The sequence below is a fragment of the Apium graveolens genome, chromosome 10 (assembly GCF_009905375.1).
Source record: "Apium graveolens cultivar Ventura chromosome 10, ASM990537v1, whole genome shotgun sequence".
Lineage (NCBI taxonomy): Eukaryota > Viridiplantae > Streptophyta > Magnoliopsida > Apiales > Apiaceae > Apium > Apium graveolens.
Window position 1 is genome coordinate 204,307,635 of NC_133656.1, and position 7,276 is coordinate 204,314,910.

Below are 7,276 nucleotides of genomic sequence, written 5' to 3' on the forward strand. Positions count from 1 at the left end.
GCATGCTATTTCTTCCAGCATGGCAAAAGTGAGTGAGGGGAGTGCCACCTTAGAAGGTGAGGGTGAGGGTGTGTGTGAGCCAGGGGGAGCCCCTGATGCAAGAAAATAGAGAAAATGAGAGAAAGGCAGATACAGAAGCTATAAGGGTGGATCCATCCATTGCTAGTGAGTCAATGAAAGTGGATGATGCAGAAAAGGAAAGACAATTTCAGCAACATTACAAAGCTGTCATTGATAACATTTCCTTGGATGCTGACACTTTTACTCATCCTATTTCAGCCTATCAATTATTGGCTGCTCAGGGCAATGTGGAGGCAGAACAGATATTAAACATTGTACACACTTCAGAATCTCTTCTCAGAGACAAAGCTGCTGTTAACAGGATGCCTTCTCAAGCTGGTGAGCTATCTGAAGAATTTGGAGTAAATTCTAATGATGATGACTCTGATTCTTTGGATGAGAGCATGAACTTAGGGGGAGTAGCAGGCCCAACTTCTGTTCCAGATCTTCCTGAATGGGCATGGGCAAAAGAATCAACACCATGAGAGTTTGGTGTCACTTTGGTCAGACAAGTCATGACAATTCAGAAGGCTCTTCAGGAGACTACAGATGCTGGTACCAAGGCAATTCTTCAAGCTCATCTGGAATCTCTGCATCTCTTGCAGCTGCAGCACTTCAGACAGAATCTAAGTGTGGATGAGCTCAAACAGGACATTGCTGATCTGAAATCCTACAATGCTGAGAAATTGGATTCAGTCATACCTTATGGTACTATGCAAGATTTGTTGGGGAGACTGAGGAAAGAATCTGATGCTGACAAGAGGCTGGCCAGATTGGAAACCAGAGTTCAGATCATTGAAGACTCTATGGTCACCATTCTTCAGAATCAACAAACTCAAACAAATCTACTCATGCAGCTGGCCAAAGCACAAGGCTTGACTCCTACCCTTGATGATAACAAAAATGGGGAGAATAAAGGGGAAGGGGAAGGAGAGCCATCAATAACAGTTCAAATATCTCAAGTGCTAGTTCCTGCCATCACCACTTCTCCAATTATTCAAATCAAAGGAAAGCTTGATGGAATTGATCTAATCCAGATAGCAGCAGCTGAATTGCAAGTCAAAGAGCAAAGGAAGAAGATTGATGAAAAGATGCAACAAATTTTTGGTTCTACAACTTCTCAATCACAATCTGTGAAGCATAGCACAAAAGTGGAATCAATTATTATGGAGCTCAAGCCAGTAGGGAGGAATAAGGTTGGAGAGACTTCCTTCAAAGATCTGAAACCAATGGTTCTCAAGCCCAACAATAGATCCATTAAGGACTCTACAAAGAATCCTCTGAAAGAAGTGGATTTTCCTCTTCCAAAGTCTGATGATGACAAGCTTTTGGGTAGAAGTATCACAAAGCTCAAAGAGACCATGGATGTGGCTGTAAGGAGGAACATGGAAATTATCTTCAGAGAGGGAAAGAGTATATGTGTGATGCAAGGATATCCCAAATTCTCAATAGCGAAGAGGGAAGAAACCAGAAGGTTGAAGGAAGAAGCCAAACAGCTAAAGGCTGACAAAAGAGCACAAGCAAAGCTTGAAAAATAGCTAAAGTCAAGTCAGGCTGAAGAACAGAAAGAAATTGAAGGCAAAAGTGAAGATGAAGCTATGGGGGACATGGTTGATACTGATATGGAGGAAAGAAGTAAGGAAAGAGAAGAATGGCAGTAAGGGAACAGAAAGAAGGCCAATGCAAAGAGAAAGATGGTAGATGAGACTGAAGAAACCCAATCAATATCCAAACCACTACCCTCTATTCCTGAACCCATTGTGCCTGACCCCTTCATGAACATTCATGGTGAAACAATCATTCCCAAGGAGGAACCAATTGATTGGGACACCATCAAATTGCCCACCTTCTTAACCTCTTCTCCACCATCAAAGAAGCAGAAAAGAAGAATCAAATCAGCACCCTCTAAAGCCTCAATCAAATTCACACAGAAGCCTAAGCCTAAGCTTCAAGCCTCTAAGGATGATTATGTTCACATCTGTGACATAAAAGAATTTTCAGACATTGAACTCTATCTGGATGAGCTGGAGGAAGTAAGGGGAATTGCTGCCTACAGACAGCTACCAGAAAGACTAGTGTTCAAATACAAAGGAAGTGGGGAAAGAACTTGGCCTCTTTACAGGATTCTGAATGAAGGCTACTCTACCTTGATTAGAGTCTACTCAGCCATACAAAGGGATTATGGCTTTACCAGGACTGCCAAGACTGAGATTCTCAACAAGATTGCCAACATAAGGAAAACTTGAAGGGAGCCCAATGTCTTGCCTAGAACATTACTCATTCAAGAAAGAGGAATTACAGTTCACAAATCACCTCATCTATTGATGGAGTTCAGAGACAACAAAGGAGTCAGAAGATTTTTCAGAATTGAAGATCAGCTCAAGATTGCCAGTAATGAAACTCTCAAGGATATGCAATCTAAGTTGGACATCAATGAAGAAGATGAAGCTGAATTCTACAGACAACTTCAACTTCAAATAGAGGAGAACGACAGGAGGCTAGGAAAGAAAACAAGGGATCAAAGGAAAAGAAAGTAATCTGCTCAGGCTAAAGGAGCACCCTTGGAAACAATATAATTCTTCAATTCCATCTCAGCATTCACATTTTTGTAGCACTTTTGAATTTTTGCTTTATTACAGTTTATATATTTGTCAAGTATTTTGTTATCATCAAGCTAAACCCAAATTTATGCCTACAGTTCTAGTAGACATAAATAGGGGGAGATTGTTAGGAATATGTGTATTAGTTTGATGATAAGTTAAACAAAACACTTAAATAGAAATCTAGTGTTTGTAGCCTCAACGGATAAGACCATCTTGGCTATCCGTTGAAGGAGTAGCTTTACTTAGCAATAAGTTTAGTATTGTAGCACATTTCATTCTCTGGATTCAAGTTGTAATTCTTAGATGTTGTAGGAAATTATCAGTCATGTTGACTACTAGTGGATATGCAAATAGGAGGGCTAATTGTAAATATTTCATGCCTTGTAATTTTGTATAAGTGAAGAAGTATCAACGGATATTGAAGACCTTCAATGGATAAGAAACAAAGCTTCAACGGATGTCTCTAATACTTCAACGGATAATATCCATCAACGGATAAGTGCTTCAACGGATAAAGACTTCAACTGATAATGCATCAACGGATAAAGCGTCAACGGATAAAGCCTCAACGGATAAGGCATCAACGGATGAAAGCTTCAACGGATGCTTAGTTCATTAGCAGTTGAAAGTGACAATTCACAAGCTGACAGAGGCACCTGGGTTGACAGAGACAAACTGGAATGTGGAAGCCTCTAGGAGGAATCAAGAAAATGCAGCATTTCCATTCTGATGCAAACAAGGAAGTATTCAAAGATCTACAGCCAAGCCTAAATTGCATTTGATAGAGAAATAAAGAAGAAACATGTGAAGAATCTTTTTAATTGTATTTTACAGTTTTGTCTTCACTTGTAAACTTGGTGATATATAAACCAAGTAGCAACTAGTAATTAGATAAGAATTTTCCTGAGCTGTTTAGAAATATCCAGAGAGAAAATCATCTAGTTTGTACTAGGAAGCAGCTGTGATTTAATTCTTTGAATCACAGATTTTCTGAAATAACACATCTCTGGTGGAACAACAAATCCACCAGAAAAGTTTTTAAGTTCTTTGTGTTCTTTACATTTGTGTTTGAATATATATCTGTCTGTATTAGCTTCAAGCAATTCACACACTTGTTCTCAAAAACACTTAGCCTTAGAAACTGCTCAAAACTTGAAAAAGTTTTGAGATTTACATTCAACCCCCCCTTTTGTAAATCTCATTGTTAGTCCACTGGGAATAACAGTTGTGTGGGTTTATCCCACATTGATATTTGGGTGCTTTATATAGTACCATGTGCAAGTGTAGTATACAACTACTAAGGTATGTGGGTGTGCATGATGTTATACTATGCCTCGCGCACGCAGACACACATACGCGCTGCCGCCTCGCCTCGCCTCGCCACGCCACGTCACGACCCGACACGGGTTGGGTCGTGTCGAAGGGAGATCTAGGCGAATATCTCGGTGTCTCGCGTACGCGAGGCGACCTGGGCGAGGAATTTTACTATTTGTGTGATATTTATACTCTCCTGTTGCCCGAATGACAACTATCAAAATGCTTATTGCATTGGCTTCCGTATATGGTCATATCATCCATCAAATGGACGTAAATACAAATTTCTTTATGATGACCTTGAAGAAGATATTTATATGGATCAACCTACGGGATTTGTTGCTTCTGGTAATGAGAAGAAAGTATGTAGGCTAGTCAAGTCCATCTATGGTCTTAAACAAGCTCCTAAAGACTGGCATAAGAAGTTTGATGAAAGTATTTTAGACTTTGAGTTTTTAGTTAATGAAAGCTACAAGTGCGTCTACTATAAGGTTAGAGGAAATGAATGTGTGATCGTGTGCCTGTATGTAGATGAAATTTTATTGTTTGAAAAGGGTTGTGTAGGTTTATCCCACATTGATATTCTAAAGAAAGGTTGAGTGCTTTATATAATACCATGTGCAATTGTAGTGTACGACTACTAAGGAATGTGGGTATGCATGGTGTTATTGTGTGCCTCGTGCGCACACACACGCGCGCAGCTGCCCCGTCTCACCTCGCCACACTAAGTCACGTCGCGACACGATATAGGTCAGGTCGAAGGGCGATCTAGGCGAATATCTTGGCGTCTCGCATACGCGAGACAACCTGGGTGAGGAATTATACTTCTTGTTTAATTAAAATATTTACTAACTTATTTTATTATTTTTAGTGAGAATATTGAGTTAGAGTTAAACTATAACAAGGGAGTTATCAGGATTTGTTGTTCAGAGTTTACAAACTCTGATATACTGTAAATACTGATTCATCAGGATTTGCTGACTGAGGCAGAATCAGGATTTGCTGACTGTGTAAATACTGATCCTTCGTCAAGATTTGTTGAATACAGCAAATACTGATATGTCTATATCCGGATTTGCTGAATGGAAAATACTAATCTGAGCTGTTACAATTCTAATTCTAATAATTTTTAATTAAATGATGTTTGAGTCAAAATATTTATTTTAATTAATGAGATATCTTCAATTACATTTTATTTTGTATTATATACAGAACTGAACGTTTGAGATAAATTTGGACACATCACAGACGTGTGAAAACCCTAACTGCTTTTTCTCTCATTTATCTCCACATACAAATAGATTATTTTGCATTGGTTTTCTGGGCAAACTGAGAAGCAGGTGATTGTTGAGTATTACGTGTCTGTGAACAGAGTGCTCTGTGTTGTTGTATGCTGGAAGAGATATTGTGCAACCAATCACAGCGTAAATGGGGCAATAATCACTTCAAAAATAGTCTAGGCTTTTGGAAGGCTAGGTGCCTCAGCTGTTGATTGTTCTTTGAAGTTTGTTAAAACTTCTGTTATAGCTAAGTATTCTATCCTCTCTTTTGTCGATTAGGTCTCTGATTATATTATATTTATTTCATTCGTGTGTTTTGTTTCATTTTTGGTGCCTTTCCTATTCTTGTTAATTATATAACTGCCCTTATTGCGCTTAGTCTTAGATTATTCCCAACAGTTTCAACATTTTCTATTTGTGATTGGCTGAACGCCTGCCGAAGGTCTTAATTTTGTGAACGGTCATTGCTTCAAGTTTATCTTTTTTTGTCACACAAGTTTAGCTTATTTTGCGGACATATTTGCACATTTATAAAGATTATAAATCTGCGTTATAAAGATTTTTTTCTGGGGCTTGCTTTTGGGTTGTGGTTTGAGTTTTATTCTCCATAATTGCAAGATGGTTTAAGTGTAAATCCGGCTTTTATGGAAAAATTTGCGGATTGGGGAAGTGTACAACTAGGAACTATGGCCTCAGGCATTTCCAGCAGTTTTAATCCAAAAATTCAAATTTGGATCAATAAATGATTCAAAGTCTGATCCAAATTTTTGATGAACTCGCGTGATCCAAATTTTGATACAAATTATCTTCCACGTATTAAAATATGTATATATTATATTAAACTCTTTATTTATGAATTTAATATTTAAATAATTATTTATATTATATTTAATAAATTAGTTATATCAAACATAATTTCTTTTACTAAATTTAAAAAATATTAAAATTATAGACTAAAATAGCTAAAAACATATTAATTTCATTTATTATCATCTAAAATATCATTAACATTCATTAATTAATCATAAATTAATTTTAAATCTTATAAACAAAAATTACAGAAGTAAAAAAACCATTATTTTATATTGATGATCCAAATTTGGATTATTACTATTTATTGATTCAAATTTGGATTACCATTTGGATCACTGTTGGTGGAGAATTTGGGATAATTTGCCCCAATTTTGGATTTTTAGATCACTGTTTCAGATGCCCAGCCATCTCCTACAGTTTTGATCCAAAAATCCAAATTTGGATCACCAACTGATCCAAACTATGTTCCAAATTTCTGATGAACTCCAACAACGTGATCCAAATTTTGATCCAAATTACCTTTTACATATTATAATACACAAATATCATATTAAACTCTTTATTCTTAAATTTTATATTTGAACATGAATAACTATTTATATTATATCTAATAAATTAATAAAATTGAAAATAAATTCTTTTACTACACTTAAAAAATATTAAAATTATAGACTAAATTAGCTAAAAATATATTAATTTCATTAATTAACATCTAAAATATCATTAAAATTCATTAATTAATCACAAATCAGTTTTAAATCTAATAAACTAAAATTATAAAAGTAATAAAATTATTATTTTATATTAAAGTAAATTTGAATCAATGAACAGTGGTGATCCAAATTTGGATCATTTGGATCACCATTTAGATCACCGTTGGAGGAGAATTTGGAATAATTTGTCTCAAATTTAAATTTTTAGATCACTGTTGGAGATGCGCTTAGTTCCTTCGTAACACATAAACAAGTGCCTTTGTTTGACAAGTGGAGAATGTTTTTATGTCGTGTATGCTCTACATTCATTACTATATAAATAGGTTGTGTTTGTTCTTGGTTTAATGGCGTAGTGTGAAATCAGGCTTGCTGGAATCACAGTCACATGAAGTTTTCAAGTTGAGAAAATTATGATGTATGTGATTATCCAAATGGCTCAGAGCTTCTGGAATGGATCAGAGGAGGTGCAATGTTAGATTGTGTTAAAATAGCT